We start from the raw sequence: 20618 nt of genomic DNA, 5'->3' as shown, positions 1-20618 counted from the left end.
ACAGTCATAGTACACCAACAGAGGCCTCCAGTTTGTGATTACCCTTTCTGGGTTTCTGGAAGCATCACATCAGTGTGTCTGTCCCATGGTGTTTGCAAGCAATGACCAAAAGAGGAATGGGTCAGCCGGCTAAAGCCACACATAAGAGTACAACTTACTCATTAGATTTGTATTTCAGGTAAACCATACCTTTTAGTTAAGTATGACCTATTTATTATTGCATGGGTACTACAGGCATCCTGTATGTCATCTGATAGCCCCTACTTAGGAAAGCTTTAAAAGCCTGGGGGAGTTACCATGCCTCATCCCATGCAAATGGTTCACTCCCATATACACGCGATCCTTCCCTTTTCACCAGCTACCGCCCAGGAAGATAAGTTCAGAGCTTCTTCCATTTCTGGTATAGCCCTGAACATGTCATGTCATGAGTTAACACAGGCCCTTACTTACCCCCACGACAATGCCCAGCTCAGCTGTGTATCTTACTAGTTATAGGACCTTCTACTCATCTTAAATGAGGGTTCTGCCTCTGTATTCTGTATACACCACAGGGAAATAAGGCAACCAACATGGGCGAAAATCAGAATCAACAAGGCTGTCCCCAATGACCAATGGCGGTCAGTCAATAGTTTAGCTCCATGTTATCAGATTAAAGTGGAGACAAGATTTGTCTTGTAGAGTTGCCATGAGTAAATATGTAGGAGGTATTTTGTTTAATCAATAAAATTCTTGAAATGCAAATTACTGCTATGGGAGGAAGAGGAGAGTTAGGGTGTCCTCATAGTGCCTAACGTTCAAGAAAAGTCCTTGCCTTCTCCTTTCCTCTGCTCCAAGTTGATCACAGACCCCACCAGGAGGAGCATTCTGGATGTCTTCCAGGGCTTACCTGGTAGTTAGAATCCTAGCTGTATCCTTCTTGAGATTTTGTATCCCAGATAGATAAGCCCCAAAGTAACATTCTTCGCCCTCGAAAGGAACATTTCCTATAAGAGAAATACATCAAGGTAAGGGCTTATCATTTCATTTTCTATGATTTCTGCTGTGAAATAGCCCAGAAGGTTGAGGACTTGGCAAAGCAAAAGGTTATTGTGGTTTAAACTATTGAGGCTGAAGATCCTCCAAAGACAAAAAGAATATGGGACTTGGTTGGCTTTCATTAAATGAGAATCATGTCTTTGAACCTGATAATTTCCTGGGTCATCATGCAGATATAGTTCCAAATGCCACCTTGTTATGCGGTCACTGGCGGGCTAGTCAATCACTCCTATTTTAGTCCTGAAGAGTGGAATACCTTTATGATTTCAATAAATATTTATCCGTTCAAACTGTTGAGCTGATGGTGGGAGGGCTGGGTAAATGTAATCATATGAAATTTTTTTGATTAAGTAAAGTAACTTCTTTCTGGCTGCAGTTCAGTTCTACTGTAAACAACTAGGGAAGCGGAGTGAGTTGTTTTTATTACTAGCTCAGGGTCTCTTGTTAGATTAAACATATTGTTAGCATCAGTTGGTCCTTAGGGTCAACCCCCTGCCTCTTGGGAGAATCGGATAGGCTGTGATAGAATGTCACCAGCCTCTCCCGACTTCCTCCTGCTTGCTTCCAGGAGTCCCTTTCCCAATATTTTGGCCACACAGGTGATAAGCAAAATGTTTCTTATATTTGTCTGTAAACACAGACTTAACCTAATGTGCGTTCTACATGATTAGCTTGTCATGGAGTTCTTCCCTGACCCTAAAAGCCATTAGCTGTGGACACAAGCTTCCATCAGTGACCCTGGTCCTGTCTCACAAATCACCGAGAGCTTGCTGGGCTGCCCACTGCGTGGTGTCAGGAAGCATGGTGGCTTGGCCAGCCGTCTAAGGACTGGGGCATTTGTCCTGCCATCCTTTGGTCCATAATGACTGTTATGTGCATACACTTTGCAAGTCTCTTGCTCTGACATTTTTCTTGGATTCTCAGCCACAGTATAGATTTACTATTGGTCGTTCTGGAATGTCTTCTGCAAACTGATTAATCAACTAGCTACTGTTCTCTCCCAGAACAAAGGAAGGTAAGATGAAGATTTACTCAAATCTGCCAGGCAACTGATGACGAGATCAAACTGTCTGGCTTTTCCTAGTTTGGAAGACCTTGGCAGTTGAGACCACACCAAACTCAGCCTGATATCTATAGGCTGCCTCTGCACAGTGGGGCATTCAGCCCAGCAGGATGGTCCACATTCCCTTTGTCAGACCACCGCCCTCCTAGGTCGTGCTTTGCCACGTTATGTTAGCCAACTAACCTTTCTGGGCATCAAGCCTTGTCTTTGCCTTGGCTTCCCAGGCAATGGGATCTTTCTTAGCTGCATGGTTTCCTAGTGTTCCGTTCACTTTCAGTGGGGAAAAAATCCCAGAAAATCAAATTTCATATTCTTTGCCCTCCCCCATCCTCTCCAAAACACAAACCCCCACTTCTCTTCATCTGTCACCCTAGACAACGCTACTCAGAAGTCGCGTACTTGTGCTTGCTTCTGGGAAATTAACTGGAATGTGCACGGAGGGGCTCCAGCCTGTCTCCGTTTCTCTTCATCATTTGACTGGACACTTGTCATGTGAGCGAGCCGGAAGGAAAGTGAGCTGGGATTGTTACCCATCCTGGGTACTCCCACAGCGCACCCTAGATGTTGCCCTGGGTGCTTCTGACTCTGCAGATGTTGTTGCCTTTGCAGATGGCAGGGGCAGGTGTGGAGTGAGTGCTCCGCCTCAGCCACTACTCAGCACAGGCTGCCTGGCCAATCCAGTACCTGCCATTCATTTATCAACCCTAAATTGGTGACCACTTTGAGAAAAGCGTGTGGGGGTGGCAGGGAGGATCAGCAAGGGCCCCCACCCCCTAGTCAGTTCTCAATGACAGAAAGCACCAAATTCCTCTCTCCTAACTTCAGAGAGTCTCACACCCAGGGAAAACCTGTCCTCGCTTTGAGGTTTCTGACAGCCACATTTGCAAATTTTCCCTTGCAGGCTCATTGTTATACTTGTTTGCTATTCCTCAGCACTTCCTGCACAGCGAGCAGCTAGAAATCTCCACCACGGATGGAGGGGGGCGGGGAGCAGAGGTATCCGGCATAAATTCTCATGCTTGCAACCCGGTGTCCTATGTGTTCACTCTTGGACGTCCCCAGCCCTTTGGAGGATCCCAGACCTTTCTAGCGACTCAAAACCTCTAATCACAAGGCAGTTCCCTAGGAGGGAGCTTGGTCCCTTTTTGATGTTGTCTTGGGGTGGATACCAGCCCCAAGTTAGCACATCCTTCACATAGTGGTCCCGCAAGTCCCGAAAGCCTGTTGACTCCTTTTGTGAGTGGTACTGCATTGGAGAACCATCTCTTTAATAAGCCTCACAATCCGATACGAGCAAGGGCTTGTACAGACCTCACAGAAGCCAAACTCGCGCACTTGTGCTTCTGCAAAATGACGAAGCTTTTCATGAGAAATGACTGGTAAAGAGACAAGAGTTTTTTTTTTTTTTTCTCACAATTCCTTCATGGTTGGCAACTGGAATATTTGTGAAGGGAAGGAGGACCGAGTTGCTTGTTGACTGGGTAATGAGAAGAAGGTTAGGGTTGTCGGAGGAGAACTCCTGTGTGGGCCTAGACTAGTGGTTCTCAACCTTCCCGATGCTGTGACCCTTTTATACAATGCCTCATGTTGTAGCGATCCCAACCATAAAATTATTTTTGTTGCTACTTCATAACCATAGTGCTGCTACTATTATGAATTGTAATGAAAAATCTATGCTTTCTGATGATCTTGGGTGGCTCTGTGAAAGGGTCCGTCATCCTTAAAGGGGTCGTGACCCACAGGTGAAAACCCACTAGAGGCCTAGAGGGTCACTCAGCAGTCTTGTCTCTGTCCTGAGAGAGTTACAGTCTGTGTGGGAGGTTCTTGGAGTTCTGACCCTCTCAGGCTGTGTCTATTTCTGCTGCTCTTCTCTGGCACCTTGGGAAATGGTGCCACACAGCCACTTTACGTCACCCCGCCCCCATTGCAGGTTGTATTGTGCTGCTGCGGGCCTGAGATCCCCCATTTATTCATGGCAGTGGCTAGTAAGCTCTGGGCTCCGGCAGCAGGCTTGCTCCTCTTCGCTCTTTAGGGTTGAATGGCTCCACAAGCTTGAACGCATCGGGGCCAGTCTCTAATCTCAAACATCAAACCATAAGCAAAACACCCCCAGGCAGCATCTACTTCCAGAAGTCTCTGTCTCACTGATGTACTAGAGCTTCCTTGTGCAGGCTGTGGGGGGAAGATTTGCCTCCTCAGGCTCTAGTGGGGTAAGGATCAACATTATCTTGAGGACACGGGAGCACCTGAGCACAGCTCTGCACTCAGACCAGCAGGCAACACTAGAAACAAACTCCAGTCAGTGACTCAGGCGGTGGGGGAGCCAAGTTTTTCTAAACTGTTAATGTCTCCTCATTTGGAAGGCAGTGGGGCGCAGATACCTGGAGACGCCAGGTGCGGCTGCAGGTCTGCAGTTTGGGCCTCACAGGGTACGGGCAGTGCACAGACGGTTCCCCACCTGGCCTTAAAATCCTCATCACTCATCCCTCCAGTGTCTGGGTAGATGTGGGCTTCTCTGCTTCCTCAGAACTGGTAGAGGTGTGGGAAACTGGGAGAAGTGTCCTGAACTGCTGGTAGCCACGACATTCTGTTCCCCTGGTGTCCCGCAGTCCTGGTCCTGTGGATTTGAATGTAGATTACTTACAGGTACCATAAAATTAAATAGATATTTGCCAGGGAGAAAAAAAAATGCAAAAGAATGTCATGTGGAAGATTGACTCGAGATAGCATGAAATTGGGGAGAAGCTCCGTGTAAGGATCTTTGTGTTGAGAGCGCGCACATGTGCGTTTTTAACCTCCTCTAAGTGCACATTAATGCTGGATTATCTCCTCCTGATTACGGGGAGAACGTCAATTTAGAACTATTTGCACAAACTCCGGATACCAGTTTATAGCATTCCCTGTTTAGAAATAAAATAACCAAAGTCTCAGGTTGCCAGGGCAACCACAGCAGTGATAATTCTTGGTATTGCTGCTTTAAAAACATTCATTTTTATACATTTTAATGACTGTTAGGAAGCAAGGAGAGTGAGCTCAGAGCATCTCTGGGACACAGAAAGAAGTTTGTTTTTTTTTTTTATGAGATTTTTCAACATGCCACTCTCTTTTATTCCTCCCTCCTTGCCTCTTCCCTGGCCGGTGGTATTTTCATAGTTCATTACAGAATTTACAGAGACGGTTATTATTTTCTAACAGTGCAGGCAGCAATTGTCTGTTGATTAACTCCCCCAGCTTGTTGCGAGCAAGTCATTAGGAGAGAAATGATGTGATGTGAGGCTGTACCCGACTGCAGCCTGGATTCCATCATCAGTGTTATGGCCCAAGTTTGGCCTCATCCTTCCTGTTCTGGAGAACTGTCTCCTGAACTAGGAGCAGAGTGTCGGGCCCCCAGTGTGGCCGGAACCTCTGGGCAGCAAAGCCATCACAGGTGATTCTTTTCTCTGCCCATTGCCCACTAGCTGCTCTTAGATACCGAAGCACAATGGCTCGAGGACCAGATGGGAGCCGGGAGACTTCTTCGTTTCCCTTTGCACTCCAACCTTACCTTCCCTTAGCTTAACTTCTGAAGTTACCAGTGGAAGTTTCTTCCTTCCAGATTCCAAGTCAACTGGCAATGGATTCAAGGGTGGACTAGGAATTGAAACCCTATATCCTGCCAGTCCTAGCAGAACAGAGGGAGCTCTCCCCCTTCATAGAGCCCCCCACCCGGTACTCAGACTCAGGCCAGAATCATTGGGTCCCTTCTCCAGACAGCCATGCTAGTCCAGAGAGGAAGGCAGGGTGGGTTCTAGAGGTAGGAGACCGATGGGTAGAGCCTGAGCGGCACATTCCTGAGTCCACACTTACCATCCCAGTAGTCAGACTCCTCTCACTTCCGTGAGTAAAGAGGCAGAAGAAACAAGAGTAGGATTTCCCCCTCTCCAACCTTTCAAAGGGAATAGAAGCTAATTTACGAACTGCTGGATCAGAGGAAGGAGGAGGAAAATTGTTTCCAATACTTATTTTCTGGCTTTTCAGCTACGTGGCAGGCAGTTAGCACGGAGAATAAATTGGCTCTCCATGTTTCTAATGAGAGCACAGTGATGGTACCTCTTACTATGCGTTAAGGCTATTACGAATGCTTCATGGGTGTCAGTTTATGGCTGTGACCTCAACCATCAATCTTATAGCCAAAGCTGGGAAACTGAGGCACAGTGAGGTTGAGTTCCTTATTCAAGTTCGCACAGCTGGTAGGTAATACAGCTATGTCACTGACTCCCTGTGTGTCCCTGCTACCTAATATGGTGTCTGGAAGGTATTGATACGCAGTGGATATTTGTCAACAGATCTGAAATGCCCGTGGATCATGTGTTCATACAGCCTGAGTTTAGAGGTTTATGAGTGAGATAGGGACTGGGAGGGGCTGGAGAGTCCAGTGTTGCATCCGTATGGCTTCCTTGACCTCACCTGCTTCTATGATGGCCTAGCTGAGACTGGTGGCAAGGTGCCAGCGGTGAAGTGGAACATGAAATCCAGAAGAAAAGGAAAAGAAGTCCTTCATTCCAGACCCACGCCATAAATCCAGGATCAATCCAATGTCCCATGACAGTGTTAAGAGCGGAACCTAATAGTACAGGCCTGCAATCCATCTTTCTAGAGGTGAATGCAGGGGGGATTGCAACTTCAAGGCCAGCCTGGGACAGTTAGTATTAGATGCTGTCTCAAAATAAAGAGTAAGAATGACAGAGGGGGAGAGAGGGCTTGATTAGCATGAGCAGGTCTAACTCAACCCCTAGTGACGACCTACAACACACACACACACACACACACACACACACACACACACAAAGCCACGTTCAGTAAGATGCCCTTGACCCAGAGCTTGTGTGCAGGGAAAACAGGCTCTGAAACTCTGCAGTGGGGCCCAGTGGCCTGAGTGCCCCACTTAGCACTAGCTATGAAGGAACTTAGCCAGTCTCACCTCCTCACACCCCCATCAGGAATAAAGCCGCATAACCCCATGGTACCTCCACCACACCACCCTCCTGCTTTGCCTTGGGGCTTCAGCAAGAAAGAGGGTCCACTTCCCAAACTGGAGAGTTGGGTGCTGCCCACAGCTGACAGACAGGACCACAATTGTGGGTTTCCTTCCCGGGGATGGCAGTGTCTCTGAGGATTCCTGAGAAGTTCCCAGGCACTGGTCAGTCAGCGAGGTTATTGTCCTCTGGGTCCTGAAGTTTGGCCTGCATATGGCTGTGTACAGGAGATGTGGATGATGCCAGGTTCGCCATGCCCACACTAATGAGCTTTCTCAAGCCTCCAACTTGACAGGAGAAGCTCTGGGAACTGCTCCAGGTGCCAAATCAGACAGTCACTCTCACTACTGGAATTTGTCCACTTTCTTTACTCTGAGCTCCCAAGAAATGGGGTGGAGGGGCCAGGTGTGGTTTCCGAAAGAGACGATGCCACCTGGGCTGGCAGAGCCACACGCAGGTAAAGACAGGGAACACAGATGCCAGCACCACGGCTGGTACTTAGGAACCGTTTCAATCCTCATCCTTCACCTTGAAATCAGGATTTCATGATATAAAAAAAGCAGTTTTTTTGAAGACAGGGTTTTCAGTGTATCTTTGGCTGCCCTGGAACTCACTCTATAGATTAGGCTGGCCTCAAATTCTCAGAGATCTGTCTGCCTCTGCCTCCCTAGTACTGGGATTAAAGGCATGTGCCACCACAGCCTAGCTAGGATTTCATTCTTGTGTTCTCCCCTTGTGGAACAAAATTAGATCCCATGGATAAGATGTCTAGGAGGCCCTTTGAGAACGTCTGTTTTATAGTTGTAAAGGCCACCCACCGTGTAAGCATATTCTGCAGTGATCCGGGTTCAGCTGGCCCCATTCTATCCACTCTAGCGGGTAAAGCAGGCCTCTCTTTTGGCCAAGTAGATTATAAATTCCTTTCATTACATTGGAGCCCTCAGCCCATATGCCCTATGTGGAGAAATGTGGAGCCTAAGTACAAATTTTATTTTAACCCACTTATTCATTTCTATCACTTCTCCATTCAAAAGTATTCACTAGGTCTCGGTAACAGGAGGGGCACTGAGAACTCGTACAGGGGGCCAGACGTGAACCCCCCGAGTATGATACAAGATAATCGTGTGCACACCAGCCCCTAGTCTGCACAAAGGGAAGGAGGGATGTAGGAGGAAGGAAGGAGCCATGGCAATCTGCAGCCTCAGGTGATGTGGCTAAGCCGCCCTCTCTCTCCTTACCTACCTACTGCTACTACTGGTGCTTAATCGTGTTTCCCTGTCTCCCCACCACCCATCCTTCAGAGCCTGAGCCCTCCACAGCTGTTCTGCCATGTGCTGTACTGATGGACAGCTTGGCTGGTACCCACCGTGATAAATGCTGAGCTAAATGAGACTCCAAGCCCACAGCTTATTGTTATCTTTAATGATAACGAATCGTCACACCACAAGTCCTGTTCATTACAGAAAGCAAACAGCTGAAGGAGGATGTCTTGGGGTTAGTCCAGGCCAGTGCACAGAGGAGCCCAAAATGCCCTTAGGCACCCCGAGGGCTCTGTGGTTACTCAAGGATAGCTTGATTTAGGCACAATTAGGCATTGGAAGGGATGGAGCATACAAATGAGTCAGGCCTTAATTCATTAAGAAACTGTCTTGAGCATTAATTGAGCTTCAATCAGAGTATCCAACCATAAATTCTCACCTGTTTCGCAACTGGTTCAGGCTCAATTGAGCATTAATAGATTTTTTTTTGGTCCATGCAAATGAGGTGATAATTCATTCTGTGGTGTAATTGAATAATCTTCAAATAGATTTATTCATGGGAACCGTTAAATAGTACTAAGTTGTCTAATGTAGCTCATGGTGCTTTAACCAAAGCAAAGCTCAGTTTCCTTCTGGCACAATAGAGACCTCGTGGGACAGAGATGGGTTCAGGGAACCCATTACAGGTTTGAGGAGCAGTGGCCTGAAGACACCTGATGTTGTCCATTCAACCTTTTAGAGCTGTGGCCCAGGTGTTATGGCTTTTGTGTCTCTTCTTTCTTACTGCTGCTGACAAGCAGAGTCAATATAAATTTTCAGGAAGTGATTTCTCAGTTTGGCGGTCCCCATTTATAAGCATACATCCTCCAGTTTAGTGCCCTGATGTAGTGTGAAGCGGCGGGGCTGCGTCCCGCCACCCGGCTGCCGGCTAGCTTTTCACCCGAAATAATTACACGGAAACTGTATTCTTTTAAAACACTGCCTGGCCCATAGTTTCAGCCTCTTATTGGTTAATTTTCACATCTTGCTTTAACCCATATTTAGTAATCTGGGTAGCACCACGAGTTGTGGCTTACCAGGAGAGATCTTAACCTGCGTCCATCTCGGAGAGCAGCAGCATGGAGACTCACCACGCGACTGCCTGAAGCGTCTCCCCAACTCTACTTCCTTGTTCCCACAATTCTGTTCTGTCTACTCCACCTACCTAATTTTTTGTTCTTAAAGGGCCAAGGCAGTTTTCTTTATTAATTAACCAATGAAAGAAACATAGACAGATAACTCTCCTCCATCATTTCCCCTTTTTCTGTTTAAACAAAAAAGAAAGGCTTTAACTTTAACATAGCAAAATTATATATAACAAAACAGTTAACAAGCAAGTATTACAGTTACAATATTTAAATCTATTTTATCTTTTATCATAACTAAGGAAAGCTATAACTATCTATTTATTTTTTAACTCCATCAAAGACTCCAGAAGGATATAATGCTACCTAAGTAAACAAGAAATAAGTAACTTATAAAACTCTAGAAATGACAGAGACAACTCGCTGCCTGGACAGTCACCCAAAGTTCCTCTGTACCGTTGGGGCATCCATCTTTGGGCTTCAGGCCCACAGTATCCAGCAGACATTTCCATGAAGCAGAAAAATTTCAAAGACAGTTTAGTCATTTTCTGCTGTGTCCTGTAGAACGTCTCGCAGACTCTTTCACGAATCAGGAACCCCGAGAGACCATCTCACCTTTAGGCAAGTTTAGCAGTCCTCTCTCTGTGGGTTTTTTGTGTCCAGTTTATGGAACAGTCCAGCCAAGAGCAGTTTTTTGCCCAAATGGCTAACAAACTCCATAAGTAGCCTCTTTGATGCCCATCTTTCTCTTGAAGTAGATTGGTGCTGTCAGGAGCAGACGTGTCTCATTGTCATGAAAAACCCTAAGTTATTAAAACATTAAATGTCATATTTTGTAGTCTTTGAAAGATATGAAGAATGTCTATCTAACTGAAATATATCTCTACATATCTAGAAAATCTAATTAACATGACTATAAGCTTGACTATTATCAATGATTATCCATTAACAACCTATATTTTTTAATTATACATTACATTTTTTAAAATGAACTACAATCACAATAGCTTAATCAAGATCAGAAATACATATACATATAACAAATTGACCTTAAAATCTATACCAATGTAAATTATTTATATCTATATCATATCCCCCTTTAAATGTAAAAGAACATTTATAAACAATATTTGGGAATGTGGGCGCAGTTATTTCTCTCCAAACTGTTTTTTGCTGAGTGGGGGCGTTGTTATTTAGGTCTTTTATGGTATAACCTGTGTGCTAGGTTCCTCTCAGTTGGCAGTTGAGTGAAGTAATTTTTTGAAGATGTTTACAGCAACCTTTTAGGAGGGCGTGGTCTATCATACCATATTGGGATAGAAGCAATCCACAGAGTCTCGTCCTCTGTGAAAACAAAAGAAGAAACTCTTTTTTAAAGCATCATGTTCTTAGATCTAAATCCTGAAGTCATACCGTTAAGATGTCCATTTTGGTCTAGCCTGGCAGCCCATATAATGAAATGTCTCTCTGTACTTAGCTCCTTTACAGTCAAAAAAATCAAAGAAAACACAACAAAATACATAATCCAGACTCTCTGTGAATTTTTTATTTTTACGTGGCTTATTTTTACTCTATCACTTTATTTTTTTTAATCTATAACTATCTGTACTCTGTCTCTTTAAAGACTTTAACTTTTTTTTTTTTAAGGCATTAACTTTTTTATATTTTTTTTCTTTTAAGCCTACGTGAGCCATTTAAAGGCCTTTTATGTCTGAATCTTTTTTATTGTGAATCTGTAATTTTTTAATATCCAGGAGCACTTTTTAAAAGGTTAACCATTTTTTAAAAACTTAAGTTGCGCCAGGTAGAGGTAATACCTCCGGTTTACAGCCAAGTCTAAACCTTAACTGCGCTGTTATTATGGTAATTGCGATAGACCTGCCTGAGGTCAGCACAGTTCAGCGTGGCGGAGCAGAGCCAAAGCCGCTCCTGCCTCAGTCATTTGGTGCCCCTGAGCCGCACACAGTTTTAGGCACACAGCAGTCGACATTGGAGCCGCACTCAGCAGTTTAATTTTGAGACTGAGCGTGCAGCACAGAAACTCTTTTTATCCAAGTTACAGCCAAATCTGACACGCAGAGCACCGCGCAGTCTGAAAACACCTCTCTCTCTATGGCGGCAGGAATCCGCAAATGTTGTCCCGCTCGCCTAAGCCTGATTTCGCCATCTGTCCAGGTGCAGGAAGGGAGCAGTGAGCCATTGGCATGGTCTCAGAGTACTTTCTTTTCGATCCCAAGCGGGCAAGGTTTTTAAGTGGATTTAGCCCCACGTTGGGCGCCAATCTGTAGTGTGAAGCGGGGCTGCGTCCCGCCACCCGGCTGCCGGCTAGCTTTTCACCCGAAATAATTACACGGAAACTGTATTCTTTTAAAACACTGCCTGGCCCATAGTTTCAGCCTCTTATTGGTTAATTTTCACATCTTGCTTTAACCCATATTAGTAATCTGGGTAGCACCACGAGTTGTGGCTTACCAGGAGAGATCTTAACCTGCGTCCATCTCGGAGAGCAGCAGCATGGAGACTCACCACGGGACTGCCTGAAGCGTCTCCCCAACTCTACTTCCTTGTTCCCACAATTCTGTTCTGTCTACTCCACCTACCTAATTTTTTGTTCTTAAAGGGCCAAGGCAGTTTTCTTTATTAATTAACCAATGAAAGAAACATAGACAGATAACTCTCCTCCATCACCCTGACATGCCAGCCTTTCTGAGAGTTCAGTATGTCCACCTACTTGGTGAGTTCCAGACCAATGAGAGACTGTGTTTTACACACACATACACACACACACACACGGGGGGGGGGGGGTTGACAGCTCCTGAGGTGTGACAATAGAGGTTGTTCACTGGCCTCCACACACATGCCCTCAAACACATGCACGATTTTTTTTAATGTATATTCCTTCATGTTCCCCATGGCCTACCTGGGAACCATCTCCTCTACGAAGTCTTCTCAGAGATCATCTCTCCCAGTATGTTCCAGAACAGACTGTCTACCTTGTCACAGCCACGTCATCTCTGTAGGCACCTCACAGCCACTCATGCTGCGTTTCACTTGTTTGTTGACATTGCTCAGTCCCCAAGCCTATGAACTCATCATGATAACGACAGCCTCTCCCTCGGGTTCCCAATTGGTTTGACTCATTTGGCCAAACTGTATCTTAAACTCTGTGTCTTTAGTAACAGATGTGAACCAACCAGATAGATGTGCCTCGTGATGAAAGCAACACCCTGTCACGCTCTCTCTGTCTGATGCCCCGTGGGTCCGCAGGTCTTCCCACTCTGCCTGCTTATACACATGTATCCGTGCCCTGTTGGCTCCTAGGAATGCCTGACTGTATGTCTTTCTGAGGCTTGGCTGGCTTTTTCTTGTGTGTGAAGATCTGGGCTGAACCAAAAAGCTCCCCAGTAATATAGTGATTAGTGTCTCCATGCAACAAGCACACTCTCAGAAGCTTAGACACACTTGCCACTTTCCACATGGTCAGAATCTAGTTGGTAACAGCAAGTTCTCACGCTGAACCAGTTTCTTTGGCTTTTATTCACTTATACTACTGTCCTACCTGATTGACTGGTCATTGGCAATCATAGGTCCTCTTATTCTTGGCTTTATTATTGTTATGAACTCTTGGGTCACAATGACTCATCATACATCTGTGTGCATGTGTGTGTTACAGAATGGTAACAGAAGGGTAACAGAGTTGGAAGTGTTCAAAGAGGCCTTACTGAAGAGAAGAGCTGGGAGCGGATACAGACGAGAGGAGAGACGTTGCATGTAGTTAGAGAAGGCTTTAAGGGCCCTGTCACAGAGCTGGGTCCAGGAGAAGAGAAAGTCAAGGGCTGGATCAGGGGAGGTGATGCATCCCGGAGGTTGATACTAATGCTCCATGGCCTGTGAGTGGAGTGTTATACAGCGATGGCTCGCTGCTGCTGCTGCTGTCTCAGTATGAGTTCTCTACTTTCAGATGTCGACACAAACGCCACAACTCTCAACTCGGAGGATAAGAGGTAGTTTATTCTGAAGCCAGATATGAATGGCCATGAACACAGATTTGTTTTCCAATGTGGAAGCAGTTTCATGAAGTTTTTATAGTAACTGCTCAAAGAAAGTCATAAATCAAAACACTTTCTAAACACTTGGGTGGGAACATTTAATAGGCACTTAAAGAAAGGTTGAGAAATCTCAGCTGGAGGCCTCAGATGCTATCTGAAAACTCATAGCCTTTTGGATGGTGGAAACCAGGATTTTCTTTAGCTAGTGCATTTCAAAAGGCTTTGAATCTGTTAGCCATGGGATGTTAGTTACAACACAGAAGTGGGTAAGGAATGGCTCTTTAGGGAGCTAAAGATAGCCTGAGATAAATTATAACCAGGCCCTGGACCTGCAGCGTTCCAACAGCGTTAAAGATCTGATCCGTCAACGAGCTCTTTAGGAGGCTTCTGTAGGAAGGTGCAACCGTTCTGAGAACTTTTGTTCACACAGATGTTACCTGTTATTCAATCCCCATGTCACCCCCCCCCCCTTTTTCTTATAGTTTGTCTGGCTGTCTAGTTATTTAAAGTTAAAGGCTAAACCCAGTTCTGCCCTCTTAAACATAGCCCAAAGCAGAAATTGGTCATTCCTGGTCAATTTGTTGTTGTTTATTTCTCTGAGCATCTTAATTGCCTTGAAGACGCTAATCAACCCTTCGTTGTTTACTTGAAATCCATGTGTGCATCTCGTCTGCCATCTGCGTTTCCCGCTGCTTCTGTTTCATGGCGCCTCCAATCTTCGTGTGTTTATTTTTGTCTGGGGACTGCTCCTTGGCATGGGCATTTTATTCGTGAGACCTGGATAGGGAGGGTGGACTTTACAGAGTGTTTGTATCTATTCTACGCGGTGCCAGTTAAGGGTAGTCTAAATTGTACTATCAGCTTGAAATAGTTTGGACCACCCAGGACCTGAGACTCCAGATGATCAGGCTGCCTATGATTCAGATCAAGGTTCTGAATTCTTACGGCAACTTCTTGTCCCTAGTGCTGGGTTGTTTGTTCGTTTGTTTGTTGTTTCAAGAAGATCATGTTCTCAATATGTGAGACCATTTGCTGAAGGTCTGGGGCTCTGTCTCCTGCTTCACATACCAGCCCCACCCCTGGTGAAGGTCCCTGTTGCTACTCTGCTTCCCCCGAGTCCCCGACCTCAATTGCGTCTTTGACTGAGCTTGTCTTACTCTTTTGCAAACTCAACAATGCATTTAATATGGTTTTAACAGCTCTCTGCCTTGTGTCCCTGTGCTTGGAGAGGGCTCTGTAGGACCCAAGCAGCACATCACTCTTTGTCTCTGTCACTTACGTGCTCTCTTCCTTCTGAATAAGGGGACGGTATAATTGATTGTTATCAGAACGAAAAGGATGTTCCGTGCCACTTAACATTTTAAAGTATTTTCTCACAAACTTAGAAACCCTAGTGAGCCCCCTGAAACAGTCCATCCTCTCGGAATTTACTCTCGCCACTCCTCTGTAATATTTCATTTGTATTTTAGTAAATAAAGCTTGCCTGAAGTTCAGAGAGTAAAACAGCCCCACTGATCAGCCCTACAGACCATGCAGTGGGGACACACACCTTTAATCCCAGTAGCCACACTAGTTCACCATAGAAACCGGGCACTAGTGGTGCACGCCTTTAATCCCAGCCCTAGAGAGGAATATAAAACGGGAGGAGACAGTTCTCATACAGTCTCATTCTGAGATTCCTGGAGATAGGATCGGCCAGATCAGACTGAGGTCGAGGTAAGAGCCAATGACTGGGTGTTTTGCTTCTCTGACCTTCAGGTTGAATCCAAATTTCTGTCTCTGGATTTTTATTAATTGTGCTACACTCCTGAGCCTGTTGGCCAAGGTGAAGTGCAAAACTCTCAAACATTCTTACGAAATGAAAAATATCTCTGCACACTAAAGAAAAACAGTTCAAACTTCTTGATTGCCTCCCTGAATGTTAAAGAAAATAAGGAGAATTACTCCAGCTATAGCTTTATGCACTTTGATATGCCTTGGTCTTATCTGGCTTGGATTTTGCATGATTCTGTTCACTCATGTCCCTGAAAGATCCATGTGTGGAAGGCTTGGCCCCAGGCCACAGTGCTAATGTGGGACCTTTTCCAGGTGGGCCTAATGGGAGGAAGTCGGGTCACTGGGGAGTGCCCTTGAAGGGGGTTTGGGGATTCTGCCTCCTGTCACTGTCTGTTGCTTCCTGGCTCCCAAAGGGTGATGAACCTTGCTCACCCACACACCCTTTCCACCATATTTGACCTTACCAACATTAATGGATTGTGGGCTGAAACCTCTGAAACTGTGAGCTCAAATGAACCTTTCTGCTCTGAGATGATTACAGTATATTTGTTATCGTCCCTCAAAGGTAATTAATGCAAATCCCACGACAGTAGTGTTATCCTTAACACTGAGTGTTTTCAACTCTTAACTTGAGACCTTAAAATATAGATTTTTTTTAAAATGTGATAACATACAAAATTATCTGTGTAGTTTGATAATTGCAGCTTCCCTTTCTCTTGGCAGACTATCACAGTTTAGCTAAAAGTAATTAGGAATTTGTGTGCCCCACAATCTATAATGTTTGTTTCAATGGGATGTATTTTTCAAGCAGGGAAAAAATATACATCAGTTCCCAGAAAATAAAAAAGAACTACAGATTTTCTCACTTTGAATCTTTTATGCGGCTTGAACACTTGTCCTCCATATCACAGGGTCCTCTGTTTACAGGTTTTGTTTTTAATAATTGCAATTCATGACCAGCCTCAAAACCCGAGGCTTTCCTCTTTCAATTATTGAGCCCTTGATTGCAGATTACAATTCAGTTTGGACAAAATTCAATTCTAATTTAGATGACTTGTTTCTAAAACTTGAACACTCAAATTGAGCCATGAAGACTTCTTTGTTTGGTTGATGCTAAAGCTCTCAGCAATTTTATGCTATTCGGTTTTGTTCTTTAAAATCACAAATATTTTTTTTCAAATCCAACCAATGACAGGAAACAAAAAAAGAACTGTGTGCTCCCTTGATAAAATGGGGACAACAAGCTCCAACCAAGCTTCCTCATAGACATTTTGCTATTCAGTTGCATTCTGATGGAATCTAATAAATTGTCACAACTAAAGCTCATAGTTCTCTGTGTAGAATTGCGTCTCGGCACAGTTATGAATTACTTGAGTGTATCAGTTAGGAAGACGCTCATCAGAAGACGATTCTTAGTTTAGCAGAACTAGTACTGTAAAGTGTGACCTCCTGTATGCTATGCACACCCTTTCCATGTGTGTCTGCCAAGCTGAGAAGAGAGGGCCAGAAGGTCTGCCCACACCACAGTCTGGGAGTTATAATGGTTTATTTTATTTTTTTAAGTAAGAAATCTAGGATCCCATAAGCAAATGAAATACAAGATGATCAGCACAAAACCAAGACTCTGGCATATCAGGACACACGGGCTGCCTACTGGAGTCCTGTCTGTCTCACACGTGTTTGTCTTTCCAGGACAGATAGAGCGTCTACGGTATCTCCGGTTATCATTGTATGTCGTTGAACTAATGTCTCCAAAATTACCTATGTGTCTAAGCACGGCATTCTGTGTGCCAGTGCAAGGGACTAAGCTCCCTTTGGAGCTTTTGAACAAGGTGTTCCAAAATCCCACCAGGGGCTGAAGAGAGAGCTCAGCAGTTAAGAGTGCTTGCTTGCTGCTCTTCCAAAGGACCTGAGTTCAGTTCCCAGTACCCACATCAGGTGGCTTAAAACCTCCTGTAAATCCAGCTCCAGGAATCCAGCACCTTCATCTGGCCTCTGTGGGTGCTGCACACGCATGGCATATACTCACACAGCCATGTAAGTTTTTTAAAAAGTTTTAAATCCCAAATCCCACCACACAGGTGGCTGCTCCCTTTGCTTACACTTCACCCAAAGCCAGGGTGATACTTGTCGCCCTTTCTGGCACATACACCTATTCTCTATGCCAGAGGTGTTAGACTATACCAACCGGCTTTTTTAGTGGTCATAGCATGATCATAACATAACCCCCTGACAATGGGCTTGGTGAGCTGACAGGAATCTTGCTATCGGATTGAAGCCACGACAGTGGTCTGTTGGTTTCTCTCTGAGGATGCTGTTGCACACATTCCTCAAGAGTAAAGCCTTGGTGCAGATGTCTCTCCTGTAATATGCCATCAAGGACTGTGACGTGTGTGGACCCAAGCCGGCCAGCTTGCTCTGGAGGCTGGAAGAGCCATTCTACCACTGCACGTGAGAGACTGAGCTTTGTGGGAGGCGGTCCCTGGAGTCCCAGTTCAGGAATATCTGCTTTGGTTCTGTTGTGACGCTGGCTCCTGTGGGCAACAAGGGGAGAAAAGGCATAAAGATATCTTAGATCAGTAGTTCTCAGCCTTCCTAAGGCTGCGCCCCTTTAATACAGCTCCTCATGTTGTTGTGGCCCCCAACCATAAAATTTCATGGCTACTTCACAACTGTAATTTTGCTAATGTTATGAATCATAACACAAATATCTGATATGCAACTCCTGTGAGGGTAGAGACCACGGATTGAGACCCACTGTCTTAGAAATTGTGGACTTAGGGAGTTTCATGAGACAAAGGCCTCTTCTGATGGATAAGTTTAACCATTAGATACTTATTTGAATGTTTATAGGAAGAACTCTGTTAGACCCTATGCTGGGTCTGGATGTGGCAAGAATAGACCTCTGTCCTCCTTCTATCAGAAGCTGGCATCCTCTATGGTATCTGGGACATCTGTCAGCCCATGGAGTGCCCTTCATGGCACTATGGGAAAGCATTGAGTTTGAATTGAGAAACCAACCTCCCTTTCCAGTTCTCTCTCTTCAGCCCAACCCCTGATCCCCAAAAGAAAGAGCCCCAGGAAGGAAGGTGTGGTTAACCCCTAACCTGTGACTCCCTGTCAGCAGGTCTTTGGGAGACTGGCCCATGAAGGCTTTCTCAGGGGGTCTGGGAGGGAAGAGCAGAGGCTGAGCCCTGGCTGAGCATGTGTACGGTCCCAGGTTCTATTCCCGCCTCTGGAAAGAAGAAAAGAGGGTGGCTGCCATCCTGAACTCAGATCGCATTTATTCTGCACTATAAAAGCGAGTAACTTACTTTAGGTTCTGTGGGTGAAACAGGGCCTCGTGTGTGCTAGGCAAGTTCTCTGCCGCGATGATAGAGTCCCAGCCCAGAAACAATGACTACTTGCTCCCCGATTTTAGTAAAATGTAAAACTCACGCAACAACAGCCTACCTTATGTCCGAACAGAAGTTGAACCCCAGGGAAATGTAATCTTATCATACAAGACATGTTTTAGATGTGTCATTCCTTTCTGTCACTCCTCACTGAGGTTTCACAGACTCTCCACGAAGTTATTAAAGTGTGTGAGTGGCCGTCTGTGGTCACCTTACCTCAGACTTGTACCTGTGGCAGAAACCAGTCTGCAACCCAATTTCCTTTTTCCTTCCAATTACTGAAGCCTGTTCTTCGTGCCGGTGAAGCTGGTCCATCTTGTGAGAACTATGGGATCGTGTTTTTCTAAACCACACGTGATACCCAGAAGGCATCCCAGCAAGCGTTGTCCTCATTACCTCCTGAAATAAGTTCTATTTGATCTCAGAAGGGATGCAGCCAGGAAACCCCATGGCCCATGTGTGGAAAATGGCCTTTCATGTTCCTCGGCTAGAGTCTGGGAGTGGCTTACAAATAACAAAGACCGTACTGGACAAGTGTCTTGAGCAAAATAAACCACATATTGGAAGGATTTTGAGGCATAAGTACAAAAATTAAAATCTGAGTCTGGAAACATGTTACATAACAATGAAGAGTTGCTTGCACATCAGAAGATACTGCCAAGAGGTTGAAAACAATGCACAGAATGAGAAGAAAATTTTTTCAGGGAGGGCCAGGCATGGTGGTGCACACCTTTAATCCCAGCACTCAGGGGGCAGAAGCAGGTGATCTCTATGATTTCAAGGCCAGCCTGGTCTGCATAACGAGTTTCAGGCCAGCCATGACTACATAGAGACACCCTGTTAATATTCAGAACTTATAAAGCCGTCCCAAAACACAACAACAAAAGCAACTAAACGATGGACAAAGAACTTTAAAGGCAGCTTCTCTGTGGAAGCTGCGCAAATGGCCAGTGAGCGTGTGAAAACATACCCAGTGGCACTGTTCGCTAGGAACCTCAGTAAGACCCCACTCCACACTGCTTAGGGAAAAAGTGAAAGTAGATTGTAGGGAAAAATGTGGAGAAAGTAGTGGGCTTTATGGCAGCAGGATGCCCCCTATGACCACATCCCTAAACTAAGTGCTTCAAAGGGCATTTGTCAGGAACCAGACTGGGAAAACAAGACACAGCTCATTCCAACCCTGAATGTCATATGATCTCCTGAAAGCCTTCCAAGGCTGACTTCATAGAAAAGGCATTTGTGGGCCTTTGGGCCTTAGTTCAGTGGAGGAGTGCTTTGCTAGTGCCTGTGTAGCCTGTGCTCCATGCCAGCACCACTCGGGCACCCACCCTCCCCACACTAACACAGTCACACACACACACTCACACACACACACGCACACACGCACTCAGGCAGGGGAGTGTGGCTCAGTCAATAAAGTGCTTGCTGCAAAGGCATGACAGTGAGGAAAACACCATGAACCTCTGGTTTCTATACTCACTGCACATGTAAACACACACACACACACACACACACACACACACGCACGCACGCACGCACGCACGCACGCACGCACGCGCGCACGCGCGCGCACTTGGGTGATAGGGAGGGGTTACTGTGAGCACCAGTGACCAACCAAACATCTGAAAGAGCAATAGAAAGAAAACTGAATGTTCCTAAGCAACAGAACACTTGGGGAAGGCATGATAAATACCTCTGAAAATGTGAAAAGCAAGCCCGTGTGAACAATGAGTTTGTTCTTACCCTGTACAATCCTAGAGGGCAGAGATAGTGACCCTCGGTTGATGCTATAAAGATTGAAGTTTAATATAAGGAAGAGATTTTTAATAATTAAGGCTGTCTGAAAATCTCCAGACTGCCCTGGGAAGGTGGTAAGTCCTCCCAAGTTAAAAGACATCGCCG

At 45.4% G+C, this 20618-nt stretch overlaps 1 protein-coding gene across 1 annotated transcript in view; it reads left to right on the top strand.

Annotated features, from left to right (window-relative positions):
- Kif26b (kinesin family member 26B) overlaps positions 1-20618 on the top strand; it is a 403437-nt gene that overhangs the window by 359449 nt on the left and 23370 nt on the right.

This window comes from Arvicola amphibius, chromosome 12 (assembly GCF_903992535.2).
Source record: "Arvicola amphibius chromosome 12, mArvAmp1.2, whole genome shotgun sequence".
NCBI classification, from domain to species: domain Eukaryota; kingdom Metazoa; phylum Chordata; class Mammalia; order Rodentia; family Cricetidae; genus Arvicola; species Arvicola amphibius.
The sequence above is the reverse complement of the archived record's forward strand: the minus strand, read 5'-3'. Positions and strand labels throughout refer to the sequence as shown.